Below are 25,024 nucleotides of genomic sequence, written 5' to 3' on the forward strand. Positions count from 1 at the left end.
GGAGGGATTCAGTGACTACATCTTGCATTTTCTCCACAAGACTTGAGTCTAAAGACTTGCTTGTTTTTGCATGTTGTAGACCTATTCAGCAGCTTTCGAACAACGTAGAGTTTGTCTACAATTTCCTAGTGTAAGGTACCTTTTGATCGACATATAGAGAGGCGATGTTGCATGGCTCTGACAGGCCTTGCTATGGCATTTACTGCACAAAACGCAACTGGAGGGATTCAGTGACTACATCTTGCATTTTCTCCACAAGACTTGAGTCTAAAGACTTGCTTGTTTTTGCATGTTGTAGACCTATTCAGCAGCTTTCGAACAACGTAGAGTTTGTCTACAATTTCCTAGTGTAAGGTACCTTTTGATCGACATATAGAGAGGCGATGTTGCATGGCTCTGACAGGCCTTGCTATGGGATTTACTGCACAAAACGCAACTGGAGGGATTCAGTGACTACATCTTGCATTTTCTCCACAAGACTTGAGTCTAAAGACTTGCTTGTTTTTGCATGTTGTAGACCTATTCAGCAGCTTTCGAACAACGTAGAGTTTGTCTACAATTTCCTAGTGTAAGGTACCTTTTGATCGACATATAGAGAGGCGATGTTGCATGGCTCTGACAGGCCTTGCTATGGGATTTACTGCACAAAACGCAACTGGAGGGATTCAGTGACTACATCTTGCATTTTCTCCACAAGACTTGAGTCTAAAGACTTGCTTGTTTTTGCATGTTGTAGACCTATTCAGCAGCTTTCGAACAACGTAGAGTTTGTCTACAATTTCCTAGTGTAAGGTACCTTTTGATCGACATATAGAGAGGCGGTGTTGCATGGCTCTGACAGGCCTTGCTATGGGATTTGCTGCACAAAACACAACTGGAGGGATTCAGTGACTACATCTTGCATTTTCTCCACAAGACTTGAGTCTAAAGACTTGCTTGTTTTTGCATGTTGTAGACCTATTCAGCAGCTTTCGAACAACGTAGAGTTTGTCTACAATTTCCTAGTGTAAGGTACCTTTTGATCGACATATAGAGAGGCGATGTTGCATGGCTCTGACAGGCCTTGCTATGGGATTTACTGCACAAAACGCAACTGGAGGGATTCAGTGACTACATCTTGCATTTTCTCCACAAGACTTGAGTCTAAAGACTTGCTTGTTTTTGCATGTTGTAGACCTATTCAGCAGCTTTCGAACAACGTAGAGTTTGTCTACATTTCCTAGTTTAAGGTAATCGACTGGTTTGTCTACCATGTTGTTTCGTAGTAGTTAAGGTACCTTTTGATCGACATATAGAGAGGCGATGTTGCATGGCTCTGACAGGCCTTGCTATGGGATTTACTGCACAAAACGCAACTGGAGGGATTCAGTGACTACATCTTGCATTTTCTCCACAAGACTTGAGTCTAAAGACTTGCTTGTTTTTGCATGTTGTAGACCTATTCAGCAGCTTTCGAACAACGTAGAGTTTGTCTACAATTTCCTAGTGTAAGGTACCTTTTGATCGACATATAGAGAGGCGATGTTGCATGGCTCTGACAGGCCTTGCTATGGGATTTACTGCACAAAACGCAACTGGAGGGATTCAGTGACTACATCTTGCATTTTCTCCACAAGACTTGAGTCTAAAGACTTGCTTGTTTTTGCATGTTGTAGACCTATTCAGCAGCTTTCGAACAACGTAGAGTTTGTCTACATTTCCTAGTGTAAGGTACCTTTTGATCGACATATAGAGAGGCGGTGTTGCATGGCTCTGACAGGCCTTGCTATGGGATTTGCTGCACAAAACACAACTGGAGGGATTCAGTGACTACATCTTGCATTTTCTCCACAAGACTTGAGTCTAAAGACTTGCTTGTTTTTGCATGTTGTAGACCTATTCAGCAGCTTTCGAACAACGTAGAGTTTGTCTACAATTTCCTAGTGTAAGGTACCTTTTGATCGACATAGAGAGGCGATGTTGCATGGCTCTGACAGGCCTTGCTATGGATTTACTGCACAAAACGCAACTGGAGGGATTCAGTGACTACATCTTGCATTTTCTCCACAAGACTTGAGTCTAAAGACTTGCTTGTTTTTGCATGTTGTAGACCTATTCAGCAGCTTTCGAACAACGTAGAGTTTGTCTACAATTTCCTAGTGTAAGGTACCTTTTGATCGACATATAGAGAGGCGGTGTTGCATGGCTCTGACAGGCCTTGCTATGGGATTTGCTGCACAAAACACAACTGGAGGGATTCAGTGACTACATCTTGCATTTTCTCCACAAGACTTGAGTCTAAAGACTTGCTTGTTTTTGCATGTTGTAGACCTATTCAGCAGCTTTCGAACAACGTAGAGTTTGTCTACAATTTCCTAGTGTAAGGTACCTTTTGATCGACATATAGAGAGGCGGTGTTGCATGGCTCTGACAGGCCTTGCTATGGGATTTACTGCACAAAACACAACTGGAGGGATTCAGTGACTACATCTTGCATTTTCTCCACAAGACTTGAGTCTAAAGACTTGCTTGTTTTTGCATGTTGTAGACCTATTCAGCAGCTTTCGAACAACGTAGAGTTTGTCTACATTTTCCTAGTGTAAGGTACCTTTTGATCGACATATAGAGAGGCGGTGTTGCATGGCTCTGACAGGCCTTGCTATGGGATTTGCTGCACAAAACACAACTGGAGGGATTCAGTGACTACATCTTGCATTTTCTCCACAAGACTTGAGTCTAAAGACTTGCTTGTTTTTGCATGTTGTAGACCTATTCAGCAGCTTTCGAACAACGTAGAGTTTGTCTACAATTTCCTAGTGTAAGGTACCTTTTGATCGACATAGAGAGGCGATGTTGCATGGCTCTGACAGGCCTTGCTATGGGATTTACTGCACAAAACGCAACTGGAGGGATTCAGTGACTACATCTTGCATTTTCTCCACAAGACTTGAGTCTAAAGACTTGCTTGTTTTTGCATGTTGTAGACCTATTCAGCAGCTTTCGAACAACGTAGAGTTTGTCTACAATTTCCTAGTGTAAGGTACCTTTTGATCGACATATAGAGAGGCGGTGTTGCATGGCTCTGACAGGCCTTGCTATGGGATTTGCTGCACAAAACACAACTGGAGGGATTCAGTGACTACATCTTGCATTTTCTCCACAAGACTTGAGTCTAAAGACTTGCTTGTTTTTGCATGTTGTAGACCTATTCAGCAGCTTTCGAACAACGTAGAGTTTGTCTACAATTTCCTAGTGTAAGGTACCTTTTGATCGACATATAGAGAGGCGATGTTGCATGGCTCTGACAGGCCTTGCTATGGGATTTACTGCACAAAACGCAACTGGAGGGATTCAGTGACTACATCTTGCATTTTCTCCACAAGACTTGAGTCTAAAGACTTGCTTGTTTTTGCATGTTGTAGACCTATTCAGCAGCTTTCGAACAACGTAGAGTTTGTCTACAATTTCCTAGTGTAAGGTACCTTTTGATCGACATATAGAGAGGCGGTGTTGCATGGCTCTGACAGGCCTTGCTATGGGATTTGCTGCACAAAACACAACTGGAGGGATTCAGTGACTACATCTTGCATTTTCTCCACAAGACTTGAGTCTAAAGACTTGCTTGTTTTTGCATGTTGTAGACCTATTCAGCAGCTTTCGAACAACGTAGAGTTTGTCTACAATTTCCTAGTGTAAGGTACCTTTTGATCGACATATAGAGAGGCGATGTTGCATGGCTCTGACAGGCCTTGCTATGGGATTTACTGCACAAAACGCAACTGGAGGGATTCAGTGACTACATCTTGCATTTTCTCCACAAGACTTGAGTCTAAAGACTTGCTTGTTTTTGCATGTTGTAGACCTATTCAGCAGCTTTCGAACAACGTAGAGTTTGTCTACAATTTCCTAGTGTAAGGTACCTTTTGATCGACATATAGAGAGGCGGTGTTGCATGGCTCTGACAGGCCTTGCTATGGGATTTACTGCACAAAACGCAACTGGAGGGATTCAGTGACTACATCTTGCATTTTCTCCACAAGACTTGAGTCTAAAGACTTGCTTGTTTTTGCATGTTGTAGACCTATTCAGCAGCTTTCGAACAACGTAGAGTTTGTCTACAATTTCCTAGTGTAAGGTACCTTTTGATCGACATATAGAGAGGCGATGTTGCATGGCTCTGACAGGCCTTGCTATGGGATTTACTGCACAAAACGCAACTGGAGGGATTCAGTGACTACATCTTGCATTTTCTCCACAAGACTTGAGTCTAAAGACTTGCTTGTTTTTGCATGTTGTAGACCTATTCAGCAGCTTTCGAACAACGTAGAGTTTGTCTACAATTTCCTAGTGTAAGGTACCTTTTGATCGACATATAGAGAGGCGGTGTTGCATGGCTCTGACAGGCCTTGCTATGGGATTTGCTGCACAAAACGCAACTGGAGGGATTCAGTGACTACATCTTGCATTTTCTCCACAAGACTTGAGTCTAAAGACTTGCTTGTTTTTGCATGTTGTAGACCTATTCAGCAGCTTTCGAACAACGTAGAGTTTGTCTACAATTTCCTAGTGTAAGGTACCTTTTGATCGACATAGAGAGGCGATGTTGCATGGCTCTGACAGGCCTTGCTATGGGATTTACTGCACAAAACGCAACTGGAGGGATTCAGTGACTACATCTTGCATTTTCTCCACAAGACTTGAGTCTAAAGACTTGCTTGTTTTTGCATGTTGTAGACCTATTCAGCAGCTTTCGAACAACGTAGAGTTTGTCTACAATTTCCTAGTGTAAGGTACCTTTTGATCGACATATAGAGAGGCGATGTTGCATGGCTCTGACAGGCCTTGCTATGGGATTTACTGCACAAAACGCAACTGGAGGGATTCAGTGACTACATCTTGCATTTTCTCCACAAGACTTGAGTCTAAAGACTTGCTTGTTTTTGCATGTTGTAGACCTATTCAGCAGCTTTCGAACAACGTAGAGTTTGTCTACATTTTCCTAGTGTAAGGTACCTTTTGATCGACATATAGAGAGGCGATGTTGCATGGCTCTGACAGGCCTTGCTATGGGATTTACTGCACAAAACGCAACTGGAGGGATTCAGTGACTACATCTTGCATTTTCTCCACAAGACTTGAGTCTAAAGACTTGCTTGTTTTTGCATGTTGTAGACCTATTCAGCAGCTTTCGAACAACGTAGAGTTTGTCTACATTTTCCTAGTTAAGGTACCTTTTGATCGACATATAGAGAGGCGGTGTTGCATGGCTCTGACAGGCCTTGCTATGGGATTTACTGCACAAAACGCAACTGGAGGGATTCAGTGACTACATCTTGCATTTTCTCCACAAGACTTGAGTCTAAAGACTTGCTTGTTTTTGCATGTTGTAGACCTATTCAGCAGCTTTCGAACAACGTAGAGTTTGTCTACAATTTCCTAGTGTAAGGTACCTTTTGATCGACATAGAGAGGCGATGTTGCATGGCTCTGACAGGCCTTGCTATGGCATTTACTGCACAAAACGCAACTGGAGGGATTCAGTGACTACATCTTGCATTTTCTCCACAAGACTTGAGTCTAAAGACTTGCTTGTTTTTGCATGTTGTAGACCTATTCAGCAGCTTTCGAACAACGTAGAGTTTGTCTACAATTTCCTAGTGTAAGGTACCTTTTGATCGACATATAGAGAGGCGGTGTTGCATGGCTCTGACAGGCCTTGCTATGGGATTTGCTGCACAAAACGCAACTGGAGGGATTCAGTGACTACATCTTGCATTTTCTCCACAAGACTTGAGTCTAAAGACTTGCTTGTTTTTGCATGTTGTAGACCTATTCAGCAGCTTTCGAACAACGTAGAGTTTGTCTACAATTTCCTAGTGTAAGGTACCTTTTGATCGACATATAGAGAGGCGGTGTTGCATGGCTCTGACAGGCCTTGCTATGGGATTTACTGCACAAAACACAACTGGAGGGATTCAGTGACTACATCTTGCATTTTCTCCACAAGACTTGAGTCTAAAGACTTGCTTGTTTTTGCATGTTGTAGACCTATTCAGCAGCTTTCGAACAACGTAGAGTTTGTCTACAATTTCCTAGTGTAAGGTACCTTTTGATCGACATATAGAGAGGCGGTGTTGCATGGCTCTGACAGGCCTTGCTATGGGATTTGCTGCACAAAACACAACTGGAGGGATTCAGTGACTACATCTTGCATTTTCTCCACAAGACTTGAGTCTAAAGACTTGCTTGTTTTTGCATGTTGTAGACCTATTCAGCAGCTTTCGAACAACGTAGAGTTTGTCTACAATTTCCTAGTGTAAGGTACCTTTTGATCGACATATAGAGAGGCGATGTTGCATGGCTCTGACAGGCCTTGCTATGGCATTTACTGCACAAAACGCAACTGGAGGGATTCAGTGACTACATCTTGCATTTTCTCCACAAGACTTGAGTCTAAAGACTTGCTTGTTTTTGCATGTTGTAGACCTATTCAGCAGCTTTCGAACAACGTAGAGTTTGTCTACAATTTCCTAGTGTAAGGTACCTTTTGATCGACATATAGAGAGGCGGTGTTGCATGGCTCTGACAGGCCTTGCTATGGGATTTGCTGCACAAAACACAACTGGAGGGATTCAGTGACTACATCTTGCATTTTCTCCACAAGACTTGAGTCTAAAGACTTGCTTGTTTTTGCATGTTGTAGACCTATTCAGCAGCTTTCGAACAACGTAGAGTTTGTCTACAATTTCCTAGTGTAAGGTACCTTTTGATCGACATATAGAGAGGCGATGTTGCATGGCTCTGACAGGCCTTGCTATGGGATTTACTGCACAAAACGCAACTGGAGGGATTCAGTGACTACATCTTGCATTTTCTCCACAAGACTTGAGTCTAAAGACTTGCTTGTTTTTGCATGTTGTAGACCTATTCAGCAGCTTTCGAACAACGTAGAGTTTGTCTACATTTCCTAGTGTAAGGTACCTTTTGATCGACATATAGAGAGGCGGTGTTGCATGGCTCTGACAGGCCTTGCTATGGGATTTGCTGCACAAAACACAACTGGAGGGATTCAGTGACTACATCTTGCATTTTCTCCACAAGACTTGAGTCTAAAGACTTGCTTGTTTTTGCATGTTGTAGACCTATTCAGCAGCTTTCGAACAACGTAGAGTTTGTCTACAATTTCCTAGTGTAAGGTACCTTTTGATCGACATATAGAGAGGCGATGTTGCATGGCTCTGACAGGCCTTGCTATGGGATTTACTGCACAAAACACAACTGGAGGGATTCAGTGACTACATCTTGCATTTTCTCCACAAGACTTGAGTCTAAAGACTTGCTTGTTTTTGCATGTTGTAGACCTATTCAGCAGCTTTCGAACAACGTAGAGTTTGTCTACAATTTCCTAGTGTAAGGTACCTTTTGATCGACATATAGAGAGGCGATGTTGCATGGCTCTGACAGGCCTTGCTATGGGATTTACTGCACAAAACGCAACTGGAGGGATTCAGTGACTACATCTTGCATTTTCTCCACAAGACTTGAGTCTAAAGACTTGCTTGTTTTTGCATGTTGTAGACCTATTCAGCAGCTTTCGAACAACGTAGAGTTTGTCTACAATTTCCTAGTGTAAGGTACCTTTTGATCGACATATAGAGAGGCGGTGTTGCATGGCTCTGACAGGCCTTGCTATGGGATTTGCTGCACAAAACACAACTGGAGGGATTCAGTGACTACATCTTGCATTTTCTCCACAAGACTTGAGTCTAAAGACTTGCTTGTTTTTGCATGTTGTAGACCTATTCAGCAGCTTTCGAACAACGTAGAGTTTGTCTACAATTTCCTAGTGTAAGGTACCTTTTGATCGACATATAGAGAGGCGATGTTGCATGGCTCTGACAGGCCTTGCTATGGCATTTACTGCACAAAACGCAACTGGAGGGATTCAGTGACTACATCTTGCATTTTCTCCACAAGACTTGAGTCTAAAGACTTGCTTGTTTTTGCATGTTGTAGACCTATTCAGCAGCTTTCGAACAACGTAGAGTTTGTCTACAATTTCCTAGTGTAAGGTACCTTTTGATCGACATATAGAGAGGCGGTGTTGCATGGCTCTGACAGGCCTTGCTATGGGATTTGCTGCACAAAACACAACTGGAGGGATTCAGTGACTACATCTTGCATTTTCTCCACAAGACTTGAGTCTAAAGACTTGCTTGTTTTTGCATGTTGTAGACCTATTCAGCAGCTTTCGAACAACGTAGAGTTTGTCTACAATTTCCTAGTGTAAGGTACCTTTTGATCGACATATAGAGAGGCGATGTTGCATGGCTCTGACAGGCCTTGCTATGGGATTTACTGCACAAAACGCAACTGGAGGGATTCAGTGACTACATCTTGCATTTTCTCCACAAGACTTGAGTCTAAAGACTTGCTTGTTTTTGCATGTTGTAGACCTATTCAGCAGCTTTCGAACAACGTAGAGTTTGTCTACAATTTCCTAGTGTAAGGTACCTTTTGATCGACATATAGAGAGGCGGTGTTGCATGGCTCTGACAGGCCTTGCTATGGGATTTGCTGCACAAAACACAACTGGAGGGATTCAGTGACTACATCTTGCATTTTCTCCACAAGACTTGAGTCTAAAGACTTGCTTGTTTTTGCATGTTGTAGACCTATTCAGCAGCTTTCGAACAACGTAGAGTTTGTCTACAATTTCCTAGTGTAAGGTACCTTTTGATCGACATAGAGAGGCGATGTTGCATGGCTCTGACAGGCCTTGCTATGGGATTTACTGCACAAAACGCAACTGGAGGGATTCAGTGACTACATCTTGCATTTTCTCCACAAGACTTGAGTCTAAAGACTTGCTTGTTTTTGCATGTTGTAGACCTATTCAGCAGCTTTCGAACAACGTAGAGTTTGTCTACAATTTCCTAGTGTAAGGTACCTTTTGATCGACATATAGAGAGGCGGTGTTGCATGGCTCTGACAGGCCTTGCTATGGGATTTGCTGCACAAAACACAACTGGAGGGATTCAGTGACTACATCTTGCATTTTCTCCACAAGACTTGAGTCTAAAGACTTGCTTGTTTTTGCATGTTGTAGACCTATTCAGCAGCTTTCGAACAACGTAGAGTTTGTCTACAATTTCCTAGTGTAAGGTACCTTTTGATCGACATATAGAGAGGCGGTGTTGCATGGCTCTGACAGGCCTTGCTATGGGATTTACTGCACAAAACGCAACTGGAGGGATTCAGTGACTACATCTTGCATTTTCTCCACAAGACTTGAGTCTAAAGACTTGCTTGTTTTTGCATGTTGTAGACCTATTCAGCAGCTTTCGAACAACGTAGAGTTTGTCTACAATTTCCTAGTGTAAGGTACCTTTTGATCGACATATAGAGAGGCGGTGTTGCATGGCTCTGACAGGCCTTGCTATGGGATTTACTGCACAAAACGCAACTGGAGGGATTCAGTGACTACATCTTGCATTTTCTCCACAAGACTTGAGTCTAAAGACTTGCTTGTTTTTGCATGTTGTAGACCTATTCAGCAGCTTTCGAACAACGTAGAGTTTGTCTACAATTTCCTAGTGTAAGGTACCTTTTGATCGACATATAGAGAGGCGGTGTTGCATGGCTCTGACAGGCCTTGCTATGGGATTTGCTGCACAAAACACAACTGGAGGGATTCAGTGACTACATCTTGCATTTTCTCCACAAGACTTGAGTCTAAAGACTTGCTTGTTTTTGCATGTTGTAGACCTATTCAGCAGCTTTCGAACAACGTAGAGTTTGTCTACAATTTCCTAGTGTAAGGTACCTTTTGATCGACATATAGAGAGGCGATGTTGCATGGCTCTGACAGGCCTTGCTATGGGATTTACTGCACAAAACGCAACTGGAGGGATTCAGTGACTACATCTTGCATTTTCTCCACAAGACTTGAGTCTAAAGACTTGCTTGTTTTTGCATGTTGTAGACCTATTCAGCAGCTTTCGAACAACGTAGAGTTTGTCTACAATTTCCTAGTGTAAGGTACCTTTTGATCGACATATAGAGAGGCGATGTTGCATGGCTCTGACAGGCCTTGCTATGGGATTTACTGCACAAAACGCAACTGGAGGGATTCAGTGACTACATCTTGCATTTTCTCCACAAGACTTGAGTCTAAAGACTTGCTTGTTTTTGCATGTTGTAGACCTATTCAGCAGCTTTCGAACAACGTAGAGTTTGTCTACAATTTCCTAGTGTAAGGTACCTTTTGATCGACATATAGAGAGGCGGTGTTGCATGGCTCTGACAGGCCTTGCTATGGGATTTACTGCACAAAACGCAACTGGAGGGATTCAGTGACTACATCTTGCATTTTCTCCACAAGACTTGAGTCTAAAGACTTGCTTGTTTTTGCATGTTGTAGACCTATTCAGCAGCTTTCGAACAACGTAGAGTTTGTCTACAATTTCCTAGTGTAAGGTACCTTTTGATCGACATATAGAGAGGCGGTGTTGCATGGCTCTGACAGGCCTTGCTATGGGATTTGCTGCACAAAACACAACTGGAGGGATTCAGTGACTACATCTTGCATTTTCTCCACAAGACTTGAGTCTAAAGACTTGCTTGTTTTTGCATGTTGTAGACCTATTCAGCAGCTTTCGAACAACGTAGAGTTTGTCTACAATTTCCTAGTGTAAGGTACCTTTTGATCGACATATAGAGAGGCGATGTTGCATGGCTCTGACAGGCCTTGCTATGGGATTTACTGCACAAAACGCAACTGGAGGGATTCAGTGACTACATCTTGCATTTTCTCCACAAGACTTGAGTCTAAAGACTTGCTTGTTTTTGCATGTTGTAGACCTATTCAGCAGCTTTCGAACAACGTAGAGTTTGTCTACAATTTCCTAGTGTAAGGTACCTTTTGATCGACATATAGAGAGGCGGTGTTGCATGGCTCTGACAGGCCTTGCTATGGGATTTGCTGCACAAAACACAACTGGAGGGATTCAGTGACTACATCTTGCATTTTCTCCACAAGACTTGAGTCTAAAGACTTGCTTGTTTTTGCATGTTGTAGACCTATTCAGCAGCTTTCGAACAACGTAGAGTTTGTCTACAATTTCCTAGTGTAAGGTACCTTTTGATCGACATATAGAGAGGCGATGTTGCATGGCTCTGACAGGCCTTGCTATGGGATTTACTGCACAAAACACAACTGGAGGGATTCAGTGACTACATCTTGCATTTTCTCCACAAGACTTGAGTCTAAAGACTTGCTTGTTTTTGCATGTTGTAGACCTATTCAGCAGCTTTCGAACAACGTAGAGTTTGTCTACATTTTCCTAGTTTAAGGTACCTTTTGATCGACATATAGAGAGGCGGTGTTGCATGGCTCTGACAGGCCTTGCTATGGGATTTGCTGCACAAAACACAACTGGAGGGATTCAGTGACTACATCTTGCATTTTCTCCACAAGACTTGAGTCTAAAGACTTGCTTGTTTTTGCATGTTGTAGACCTATTCAGCAGCTTTCGAACAACGTAGAGTTTGTCTACAATTTCCTAGTGTAAGGTACCTTTTGATCGACATAGAGAGGCGATGTTGCATGGCTCTGACAGGCCTTGCTATGGGATTTACTGCACAAAACGCAACTGGAGGGATTCAGTGACTACATCTTGCATTTTCTCCACAAGACTTGAGTCTAAAGACTTGCTTGTTTTTGCATGTTGTAGACCTATTCAGCAGCTTTCGAACAACGTAGAGTTTGTCTACAATTTCCTAGTGTAAGGTACCTTTTGATCGACATATAGAGAGGCGGTGTTGCATGGCTCTGACAGGCCTTGCTATGGGATTTGCTGCACAAAACACAACTGGAGGGATTCAGTGACTACATCTTGCATTTTCTCCACAAGACTTGAGTCTAAAGACTTGCTTGTTTTTGCATGTTGTAGACCTATTCAGCAGCTTTCGAACAACGTAGAGTTTGTCTACAATTTCCTAGTGTAAGGTACCTTTTGATCGACATATAGAGAGGCGATGTTGCATGGCTCTGACAGGCCTTGCTATGGGATTTACTGCACAAAACGCAACTGGAGGGATTCAGTGACTACATCTTGCATTTTCTCCACAAGACTTGAGTCTAAAGACTTGCTTGTTTTTGCATGTTGTAGACCTATTCAGCAGCTTTCGAACAACGTAGAGTTTGTCTACAATTTCCTAGTGTAAGGTACCTTTTGATCGACATATAGAGAGGCGATGTTGCATGGCTCTGACAGGCCTTGCTATGGGATTTACTGCACAAAACGCAACTGGAGGGATTCAGTGACTACATCTTGCATTTTCTCCACAAGACTTGAGTCTAAAGACTTGCTTGTTTTTGCATGTTGTAGACCTATTCAGCAGCTTTCGAACAACGTAGAGTTTGTCTACAATTTCCTAGTGTAAGGTACCTTTTGATCGACATATAGAGAGGCGGTGTTGCATGGCTCTGACAGGCCTTGCTATGGGATTTGCTGCACAAAACACAACTGGAGGGATTCAGTGACTACATCTTGCATTTTCTCCACAAGACTTGAGTCTAAAGACTTGCTTGTTTTTGCATGTTGTAGACCTATTCAGCAGCTTTCGAACAACGTAGAGTTTGTCTACAATTTCCTAGTGTAAGGTACCTTTTGATCGACATATAGAGAGGCGGTGTTGCATGGCTCTGACAGGCCTTGCTATGGGATTTACTGCACAAAACGCAACTGGAGGGATTCAGTGACTACATCTTGCATTTTCTCCACAAGACTTGAGTCTAAAGACTTGCTTGTTTTTGCATGTTGTAGACCTATTCAGCAGCTTTCGAACAACGTAGAGTTTGTCTACAATTTCCTAGTGTAAGGTACCTTTTGATCGACATATAGAGAGGCGGTGTTGCATGGCTCTGACAGGCCTTGCTATGGGATTTACTGCACAAAACGCAACTGGAGGGATTCAGTGACTACATCTTGCATTTTCTCCACAAGACTTGAGTCTAAAGACTTGCTTGTTTTTGCATGTTGTAGACCTATTCAGCAGCTTTCGAACAACGTAGAGTTTGTCTACAATTTCCTAGTGTAAGGTACCTTTTGATCGACATATAGAGAGGCGGTGTTGCATGGCTCTGACAGGCCTTGCTATGGGATTTACTGCACAAAACGCAACTGGAGGGATTCAGTGACTACATCTTGCATTTTCTCCACAAGACTTGAGTCTAAAGACTTGCTTGTTTTTGCATGTTGTAGACCTATTCAGCAGCTTTCGAACAACGTAGAGTTTGTCTACAATTTCCTAGTGTAAGGTACCTTTTGATCGACATATAGAGAGGCGATGTTGCATGGCTCTGACAGGCCTTGCTATGGATTTACTGCACAAAACGCAACTGGAGGGATTCAGTGACTACATCTTGCATTTTCTCCACAAGACTTGAGTCTAAAGACTTGCTTGTTTTTGCATGTTGTAGACCTATTCAGCAGCTTTCGAACAACGTAGAGTTTGTCTACATTTTCCTAGTGTAAGGTACCTTTTGATCGACATATAGAGAGGCGGTGTTGCATGGCTCTGACAGGCCTTGCTATGGGATTTGCTGCACAAAACACAACTGGAGGGATTCAGTGACTACATCTTGCATTTTCTCCACAAGACTTGAGTCTAAAGACTTGCTTGTTTTTGCATGTTGTAGACCTATTCAGCAGCTTTCGAACAACGTAGAGTTTGTCTACAATTTCCTAGTGTAAGGTACCTTTTGATCGACATAGAGAGGCGATGTTGCATGGCTCTGACAGGCCTTGCTATGGGATTTACTGCACAAAACGCAACTGGAGGGATTCAGTGACTACATCTTGCATTTTCTCCACAAGACTTGAGTCTAAAGACTTGCTTGTTTTTGCATGTTGTAGACCTATTCAGCAGCTTTCGAACAACGTAGAGTTTGTCTACAATTTCCTAGTGTAAGGTACCTTTTGATCGACATATAGAGAGGCGATGTTGCATGGCTCTGACAGGCCTTGCTATGGGATTTGCTGCACAAAACACAACTGGAGGGATTCAGTGACTACATCTTGCATTTTCTCCACAAGACTTGAGTCTAAAGACTTGCTTGTTTTTGCATGTTGTAGACCTATTCAGCAGCTTTCGAACAACGTAGAGTTTGTCTACAATTTCCTAGTGTAAGGTACCTTTTGATCGACATATAGAGAGGCGATGTTGCATGGCTCTGACAGGCCTTGCTATGGGATTTGCTGCACAAAACGCAACTGGAGGGATTCAGTGACTACATCTTGCATTTTCTCCACAAGACTTGAGTCTAAAGACTTGCTTGTTTTTGCATGTTGTAGACCTATTCAGCAGCTTTCGAACAACGTAGAGTTTGTCTACAATTTCCTAGTGTAAGGTACCTTTTGATCGACATATAGAGAGGCGATGTTGCATGGCTCTGACAGGCCTTGCTATGGGATTTACTGCACAAAACGCAACTGGAGGGATTCAGTGACTACATCTTGCATTTTCTCCACAAGACTTGAGTCTAAAGACTTGCTTGTTTTTGCATGTTGTAGACCTATTCAGCAGCTTTCGAACAACGTAGAGTTTGTCTACATTTTCCTAGTGTAAGGTACCTTTTGATCGACATATAGAGAGGCGGTGTTGCATGGCTCTGACAGGCCTTGCTATGGGATTTGCTGCACAAAACACAACTGGAGGGATTCAGTGACTACATCTTGCATTTTCTCCACAAGACTTGAGTCTAAAGACTTGCTTGTTTTTGCATGTTGTAGACCTATTCAGCAGCTTTCGAACAACGTAGAGTTTGTCTACAATTTCCTAGTGTAAGGTACCTTTTGATCGACATATAGAGAGGCGGTGTTGCATGGCTCTGACAGGCCTTGCTATGGGATTTGCTGCACAAAACACAACTGGAGGGATTCAGTGACTACATCTTGCATTTTCTCCACAAGACTTGAGTCTAAAGACTTGCTTGTTTTTGCATGTTGTAGACCTATTCAGCAGCTTTCGAACAACGTAGAGTTTGTCTACATTTTCCTAGTGTAAGGTACCTTTTGATCGACATATAGAGAGGCGGTGTTGCATGGCTCTGACAGGCCTTGCTATGGGATTTGCTGCACAAAACACAACTGGAGGGATTCAGTGACTACATCTTGCATTTTCTCCACAAGACTTGAGTCTAAAGACTTGCTTGTTTTTGCATGTTGTAGACCTATTCAGCAGCTTTCGAACAACGTAGAGTTTGTCTACAATTTCCTAGTGTAAGGTACCTTTTGATCGACATATAGAGAGGCGTGTTGCATGGCTCTGACAGGCCTTGCTATGGGATTTACTGCACAAAACGCAACTGGAGGGATTCAGTGACTACATCTTGCATTTTCTCCACAAGACTTGAGTCTAAAGACTTGCTTGTTTTTGCATGTTGTAGACCTATTCAGCAGCTTTCGAACAACGTAGAGTTGGTCTACATTTTCCTACTTTAAGGTACATCTTGCATTTTCTCAACAAGACTTGAGTTTAAAGACTTGCTTGTTTTTGCATGTTGTAGACCTATTCAGCAGCTTTCGAACAACGTAGAGTTTGTCTACAATTTCCTAGTTTAAGGTACCTTTTGATCGACATATAGAGAGGCGATGTTGCATGGCTCTGACAGGCCTTGCTATGGATTTACTGCACAAAACGCAACTGGAGGGATTCAGTGACTACATCTTGCATTTTCTCCACAAGACTTGAGTCTAAAGACTTGCTTGTTTTTGCATGTTGTAGACCTATTCAGCAGCTTTCGAACAACGTAGAGTTTGTCTACAATTTCCTAGTTTAAGGTACCTTTTGATCGACATATAGAGAGGCGGTGTTGCATGGCTCTGACAGGCCTTGCTATGGGATTTGCTGCACAAAACACAACTGGAGGGATTCAGTGACTACATCTTGCATTTTCTCCACAAGACTTGAGTCTAAAGACTTGCTTGTTTTTGCATGTTGTAGACCTATTCAGCAGCTTTCGAACAACGTAGAGTTTGTCTACAATTTCCTAGTGTAAGGTACCTTTTGATCGACATATAGAGAGGCGATGTTGCATGGCTCTGACAGGCCTTGCTATGGCATTTACTGCACAAAACGCAACTGGAGGGATTCAGTGACTACATCTTGCATTTTCTCCACAAGACTTGAGTCTAAAGACTTGCTTGTTTTTGCATGTTGTAGACCTATTCAGCAGCTTTCGAACAACGTAGAGTTTGTCTACATTTTCCTAGTGTAAGGTACCTTTTGATCGACATATAGAGAGGCGGTGTTGCATGGCTCTGACAGGCCTTGCTATGGGATTTGCTGCACAAAACACAACTGGAGGGATTCAGTGACTACATCTTGCATTTTCTCCACAAGACTTGAGTCTAAAGACTTGCTTGTTTTTGCATGTTGTAGACCTATTCAGCAGCTTTCGAACAACGTAGAGTTTGTCTACAATTTCCTAGTGTAAGGTACCTTTTGATCGACATATAGAGAGGCGGTGTTGCATGGCTCTGACAGGCCTTGCTATGGGATTTGCTGCACAAAACGCAACTGGAGGGATTCAGTGACTACATCTTGCATTTTCTCCACAAGACTTGAGTCTAAAGACTTGCTTGTTTTTGCATGTTGTAGACCTATTCAGCAGCTTTCGAACAACGTAGAGTTTGTCTACATTTTCCTAGTGTAAGGTACCTTTTGATCGACATATAGAGAGGCGGTGTTGCATGGCTCTGACAGGCCTTGCTATGGGATTTGCTGCACAAAACACAACTGGAGGGATTCAGTGACTACATCTTGCATTTTCTCCACAAGACTTGAGTCTAAAGACTTGCTTGTTTTTGCATGTTGTAGACCTATTCAGCAGCTTTCGAACAACGTAGAGTTTGTCTACAATTTCCTAGTGTAAGGTACCTTTTGATCGACATATAGAGAGGCGGTGTTGCATGGCTCTGACAGGCCTTGCTATGGGATTTGCTGCACAAAACACAACTGGAGGGATTCAGTGACTACATCTTGCATTTTCTCCACAAGACTTGAGTCTAAAGACTTGCTTGTTTTTGCATGTTGTAGACCTATTCAGCAGCTTTCGAACAACGTAGAGTTTGTCTACAATTTCCTAGTGTAAGGTACCTTTTGATCGACATATAGAGAGGCGATGTTGCATGGCTCTGACAGGCCTTGCTATGGGATTTACTGCACAAAACGCAACTGGAGGGATTCAGTGACTACATCTTGCATTTTCTCCACAAGACTTGAGTCTAAAGACTTGCTTGTTTTTGCATGTTGTAGACCTATTCAGCAGCTTTCGAACAACGTAGAGTTTGTCTACAATTTCCTAGTTTAAGGTACCTTTTGATCGACATATAGAGAGGCGATGTTGCATGGCTCTGACAGGCCTTGCTATGGGATTTGCTGCACAAAACACAACTGGAGGGATTCAGTGACTACATCTTGCATTTTCTCCACAAGACTTGAGTCTAAAGACTTGCTTGTTTTTGCATGTTGTAGACCTATTCAGCAGCTTTCGAACAACGTAGAGTTTGTCTACAATTTCCTAGTGTAAGGTACCTTTTGATCGACATATAGAGAGGCGGTGTTGCATGGCTCTGACAGGCCTTGCTATGGGATTTACTGCACAAAACGCAACTGGAGGGATTCAGTGACTACATCTTGCATTTTCTCCACAAGACTTGAGTCTAAAGACTTGCTTGTTTTTGCATGTTGTAGACCTATTCAGCAGCTTTCGAACAACGTAGAGTTTGTCTACATTTCCTAGTGTAAGGTACCTTTTGATCGACATATAGAGAGGCGGTGTTGCATGGCTCTGACAGGCCTTGCTATGGGATTTGCTGCACAAAACACAACTGGAGGGATTCAGTGACTACATCTTGCATTTTCTCCACAAGACTTGAGTCTAAAGACTTGCTTGTTTTTGCATGTTGTAGACCTATTCAGCAGCTTTCGAACAACGTAGAGTTTGTCTACAATTTCCTAGTGTAAGGTACCTTTTGATCGACATATAGAGAGGCGGTGTTGCATGGCTCTGACAGGCCTTGCTATGGGATTTGCTGCACAAAACACAACTGGAGGGATTCAGTGACTACATCTTGCATTTTCTCCACAAGACTTGAGTCTAAAGACTTGCTTGTTTTTGCATGTTGTAGACCTATTCAGCAGCTTTCGAACAACGTAGAGTTTGTCTACAATTTCCTAGTGTAAGGTACCTTTTGATCGACATATAGAGAGGCGGTGTTGCATGGCTCTGACAGGCCTTGCTATGGGATTTGCTGCACAAAACACAACTGGAGGGATTCAGTGACTACATCTTGCATTTTCTCCACAAGACTTGAGTCTAAAGACTTGCTTGTTTTTGCATGTTGTAGACCTATTCAGCAGCTTTCGAACAACGTAGAGTTTGTCTACAATTTCCTAGTGTAAGGTACCTTTTGATCGACATATAGAGAGGCGGTGTTGCATGGCTCTGACAGGCCTTGCTATGGGATTTGCTGCACAAAACGCAACTGGAGGGATTCAGTGACTACATCTTGCATTTTCTCCACAAGACTTGAGTCTAAAGACTTGCTTGTTTTTGCATGTTGTAGACCTATTCAGCAGCTTTCGAACAACGTAGAGTTTGTCTACAATTTCCTAGTGTAAGGTACCTTTTGATCGACATATAGAGAGGCGATGTTGCATGGCTCTGACAGGCCTTGCTATGGGATTTACTGCACAAAACGCAACTGGAGGGATTCAGTGACTACATCTTGCATTTTCTCAACAAGACTTGAGTCTAAAGACTTGCTTGTTTTTGCATGTTGTAGACCTATTCAGCAGCTTTCGAACAACGTAGAGTTTGTCTACATTTTCCTAGTGTAAGGTACCTTTTGATCGACATATAGAGAGGCGATGTTGCATGGCTCTGACAGGCCTTGCTATGGGATTTGCTGCACAAAACACAACTGGAGGGATTCAGTGACTACATCTTGCATTTTCTCCACAAGACTTGAGTCTAAAGACTTGCTTGTTTTTGCATGTTGTAGACCTATTCAGCAGCTTTCGAACAACGTAGAGTTTGTCTACAATTTCCTAGTGTAAGGTACCTTTTGATCGACATATAGAGAGGCGGTGTTGCATGGCTCTGACAGGCCTTGCTATGGGATTTGCTGCACAAAACAACTGGAGGGATTCAGTGACTACATCTTGCATTTTCTCACAAGACTTGAGTCTAAAGACTTGCTTGTTTTTGCATGTTGTAGACCTATTCAGCAGCTTTCGAACAACGTAGAGTTTGTCTACATTTTCCTAGTGTAAGGTACCTTTTGATCGACATATAGAGAGGCGGTGTTGCATGGCTCTGACAGGCCTTGCTATGGGATTTGCTGCACAAAACACAACTGGAGGGATTCAGTGACTACATCTTGCATTTTCTCCACAAGACTTGAGTCTAAAGACTTGCTTGTTTTTGCATGTTGTAGACCTATTCAGCAGCTTTCGAACAACGTAGAGTTTGTCTACAATTTCCTAGTGTAAGGTACCTTTTGATCGACATATAGAGAGGCGATGTTGCATGGCTCTGACAGGCCTTGCTATGGCATTTACTGCACAAAACGCAACTGGAGGGATTCAGTGACTACATCTTGCATTTTCTCCACAAGACTTGAGTCTAAAGACTTGCTTGTTTTTGCATGTTGTAGACCTATTCAGCAGCTTTCGAACAACGTAGAGTTTGTCTACAATTTCCTAGTGTAAGGTACCTTTTGATCGACATATAGAGAGGCGGTGTTGCATGGCTCTGACAGGCCTTGCTATGGGATTTGCTGCACAAAACACAACTGGAGGGATTCAGTGACTACATCTTGCATTTTCTCCACAAGACTTGAGTCTAAAGACTTGCTTGTTTTTGCATGTTGTAGACCTATTCAGCAGCTTTCGAACAACGTAGAGTTTGTCTACAATTTCCTAGTGTAAGGTACCTTTTGATCGACATATAGAGAGGCGGTGTTGCATGGCTCTGACAGGCCTTGCTATGGGATTTACTGCACAAAACGCAACTGGAGGGATTCAGTGACTACATCTTGCATTTTCTCCACAAGACTTGAGTCTAAAGACTTGCTTGTTTTTGCATGTTGTAGACCTATTCAGCAGCTTTCGAACAACGTAGAGTTTGTCTACATTTCCTAGTGTAAGGTACCTTTTGATCGACATATAGAGAGGCGGTGTTGCATGGCTCTGACAGGCCTTGCTATGGATTTACTGCACAAAACGCAACTGGAGGGATTCAGTGACTACATCTTGCATTTTCTCCACAAGACTTGAGTCTAAAGACTTGCTTGTTTTTGCATGTTGTAGACCTATTCAGCAGCTTTCGAACAACGTAGAGTTTGTCTACAATTTCCTAGTTAAGGTACCTTTTGATCGACATATAGAGAGGCGGTGTTGCATGGCTCTGACAGGCCTTGCTATGGCATTTACTGCACAAAACGCAACTGGAGGGATTCAGTGACTACATCTTGCATTTTCTCCACAAGACTTGAGTCTAAAGACTTGCTTGTTTTTGCATGTTGTAGACCTATTCAGCAGCTTTCGAACAACGTAGAGTTTGTCTACAATTTCCTAGTGTAAGGTACCTTTTGATCGACATATAGAGAGGCGGTGTTGCATGGCTCTGACAGGCCTTGCTATGGATTTACTGCACAAAACACAACTGGAGGGATTCAGTGACTACATCTTGCATTTTCTCCACAAGACTTGAGTCTAAAGACTTGCTTGTTTTTGCATGTTGTAGACCTATTCAGCAGCTTTCGAACAACGTAGAGTTTGTCTACAATTTCCTAGTGTAAGGTACCTTTTGATCGACATATAGAGAGGCGGTGTTGCATGGCTCTGACAGGCCTTGCTATGGGATTTGCTGCACAAAACGCAACTGGAGGGATTCAGTGACTACATCTTGCATTTTCTCCACAAGACTTGAGTCTAAAGACTTGCTTGTTTTTGCATGTTGTAGACCTATTCAGCAGCTTTCGAACAACGTAGAGTTTGTCTACAATTTCCTAGTGTAAGGTACCTTTTGATCGACATATAGAGAGGCGGTGTTGCATGGCTCTGACAGGCCTTGCTATGGGATTTGCTGCACAAAACACAACTGGAGGGATTCAGTGACTACATCTTGCATTTTCTCCACAAGACTTGAGTCTAAAGACTTGCTTGTTTTTGCATGTTGTAGACCTATTCAGCAGCTTTCGAACAACGTAGAGTTTGTCTACAATTTCCTAGTGTAAGGTACCTTTTGATCGACATATAGAGAGGCGGTGTTGCATGGCTCTGACAGGCCTTGCTATGGGATTTACTGCACAAAACGCAACTGGAGGATTCAGTGACTACATCTTGCATTTTCTCCACAAGACTTGAGTCTAAAGACTTGCTTGTTTTTGCATGTTGTAGACCTATTCAGCAGCTTTCGAACAACGTAGAGTTTGTCTACAATTTCCTAGTGTAAGGTACCTTTTGATCGACATATAGAGAGGCGGTGTTGCATGGCTCTGACAGGCCTTGCTATGGATTTGCTGCACAAAACGCAACTGGAGGGATTCAGTGACTACATCTTGCATTTTCTCCACAAGACTTGAGTCTAAAGACTTGCTTGTTTTTGCATGTTGTAGACCTATTCAGCAGCTTTCGAACAACGTAGAGTTTGTCTACAATTTCCTAGTGTAAGGTACCTTTTGATCGACATATAGAGAGGCGTGTTGCATGGCTCTGACAGGCCTTGCTATGGATTTACTGCACAAAACGCAACTGGAGGGATTCAGTGACTACATCTTGCATTTTCTCCACAAGACTTGAGTCTAAAGACTTGCTTGTTTTTGCATGTTGTAGACCTATTCAGCAGCTTTCGAACAACGTAGAGTTTGTCTACAATTTCCTAGTGTAAGGTACCTTTTGATCGACATATAGAGAGGCGGTGTTGCATGGCTCTGACAGGCCTTGCTATGGGATTTGCTGCACAAAACACAACTGGAGGGATTCAGTGACTACATCTTGCATTTTCTCCACAAGACTTGAGTCTAAAGACTTGCTTGTTTTTGCATGTTGTAGACCTATTCAGCAGCTTTCGAACAACGTAGAGTTTGTCTACAATTTCCTAGTGTAAGGTACCTTTTGATCGACATATAGAGAGGCGGTGTTGCATGGCTCTGACAGGCCTTGCTATGGGATTTACTGCACAAAACGCAACTGGAGGGATTCAGTGACTACATCTTGCATTTTCTCCACAAGACTTGAGTCTAAAGACTTGCTTGTTTTTGCATGTTGTAGACCTATTCAGCAGCTTTCGAACAACGTAGAGTTTGTCTACATTTTCCTAGTGTAAGGTACCTTTTGATCGACATATAGAGAGGCGGTGTTGCATGGCTCTGACAGGCCTTGCTATGGGATTTACTGCACAAAACACAACTGGAGGGATTCAGTGACTACATCTTGCATTTTCTCCACAAGACTTGAGTCTAAAGACTTGCTTGTTTTTGCATGTTGTAGACCTATTCAGCAGCTTTCGAACAACGTAGAGTTTGTCTACAATTTCCTAGTGTAAGGTACCTTTTGATCGACATATAGAGAGGCGGTGTTGCATGGCTCTGACAGGCCTTGCTATGGGATTTGCTGCACAAAACACAACTGGAGGGATTCAGTGACTACATCTTGCATTTTCTCCACAAGACTTGAGTCTAAAGACTTGCTTGTTTTTGCATGTTGTAGACCTATTCAGCAGCTTTCGAACAACGTAGAGTTTGTCTACAATTTCCTAGTGTAAGGTACCTTTTGATCGACATATAGAGAGGCGGTGTTGCATGGCTCTGACAGGCCTTGCTATGGGATTTGCTGCACAAAACGCAACTGGAGGGATTCAGTGACTACATCTTGCATTTTCTCCACAAGACTTGAGTCTAAAGACTTGCTTGTTTTTGCATGTTGTAGACCTATTCAGCAGCTTTCGAACAACGTAGAGTTTGTCTACAATTTCCTAGTGTAAGGTACCTTTTGATCGACATATAGAGAGGCGGTGTTGCATGGCTCTGACAGGCCTTGCTATGGGATTTACTGCACAAAACACAACTGGAGGGATTCAGTGACTACATCTTGCATTTTCTCCACAAGACTTGAGTCTAAAGACTTGCTTGTTTTTGCATGTTGTAGACCTATTCAGCAGCTTTCGAACAACGTAGAGTTTGTCTACAATTTCCTAGTGTAAGGTACCTTTTGATCGACATATAGAGAGGCGGTGTTGCATGGCTCTGACAGGCCTTGCTATGGGATTTACTGCACAAAACGCAACTGGAGGGATTCAGTGACTACATCTTGCATTTTCTCCACAAGACTTGAGTCTAAAGACTTGCTTGTTTTTGCATGTTGTAGACCTATTCAGCAGCTTTCGAACAACGTAGAGTTTGTCTACATTTCCTAGTGTAAGGTACCTTTTGATCGACATATAGAGAGGCGGTGTTGCATGGCTCTGACAGGCCTTGCTATGGGATTTGCTGCACAAAACGCAACTGGAGGGATTCAGTGACTACATCTTGCATTTTCTCCACAAGACTTGAGTCTAAAGACTTGCTTGTTTTTGCATGTTGTAGACCTATTCAGCAGCTTTCGAACAACGTAGAGTTTGTCTACAATTTCCTAGTGTAAGGTACCTTTTGATCGACATATAGAGAGGCGGTGTTGCATGGCTCTGACAGGCCTTGCTATGGGATTTGCTGCACAAAACGCAACTGGAGGGATTCAGTGACTACATCTTGCATTTTCTCCACAAGACTTGAGTCTAAAGACTTGCTTGTTTTTGCATGTTGTAGACCTATTCAGCAGCTTTCGAACAACGTAGAGTTTGTCTACATTTTCCTAGTGTAAGGTACCTTTTGATCGACATATAGAGAGGCGATGTTGCATGGCTCTGACAGGCCTTGCTATGGGATTTGCTGCACAAAACACAACTGGAGGGATTCAGTGACTACATCTTGCATTTTCTCCACAAGACTTGAGTCTAAAGACTTGCTTGTTTTTGCATGTTGTAGACCTATTCAGCAGCTTTCGAACAACGTAGAGTTTGTCTACAATTTCCTAGTGTAAGGTACCTTTTGATCGACATATAGAGAGGCGATGTTGCATGGCTCTGACAGGCCTTGCTATGGGATTTACTGCACAAAACGCAACTGGAGGGATTCAGTGACTACATCTTGCATTTTCTCCACAAGACTTGAGTCTAAAGACTTGCTTGTTTTTGCATGTTGTAGACCTATTCAGCAGCTTTCGAACAACGTAGAGTTTGTCTACAATTTCCTAGTGTAAGGTACCTTTTGATCGACATATAGAGAGGCGGTGTTGCATGGCTCTGACAGGCCTTGCTATGGGATTTACTGCACAAAACGCAACTGGAGGGATTCAGTGACTACATCTTGCATTTTCTCCACAAGACTTGAGTCTAAAGACTTGCTTGTTTTTGCATGTTGTAGACCTATTCAGCAGCTTTCGAACAACGTAGAGTTTGTCTACAATTTCCTAGTTTAAGGTACCTTTTGATCGACATATAGAGAGGCGGTGTTGCATGGCTCTGACAGGCCTTGCTATGGGATTTGCTGCACAAAACACAACTGGAGGGATTCAGTGACTACATCTTGCATTTTCTCCACAAGACTTGAGTCTAAAGACTTGCTTGTTTTTGCATGTTGTAGACCTATTCAGCAGCTTTCGAACAACGTAGAGTTTGTCTACAATTTCCTAGTTAAGGTACCTTTTGATCGACATATAGAGAGGCGGTGTTGCATGGCTCTGACAGGCCTTGCTATGGATTTACTGCACAAAACGCAACTGGAGGGATTCAGTGACTACATCTTGCATTTTCTCCACAAGACTTGAGTCTAAAGACTTGCTTGTTTTTGCATGTTGTAGACCTATTCAGCAGCTTTCGAACAACGTAGAGTTTGTCTACAATTTCCTAGTGTAAGGTACCTTTTGATCGA

The sequence above is a fragment of the Patiria miniata genome, unplaced genomic scaffold (assembly GCF_015706575.1).
Source record: "Patiria miniata isolate m_02_andy unplaced genomic scaffold, ASM1570657v1 HiC_scaffold_4, whole genome shotgun sequence".
Classification (NCBI taxonomy): Eukaryota; Metazoa; Echinodermata; class Asteroidea; order Valvatida; family Asterinidae; genus Patiria; species Patiria miniata.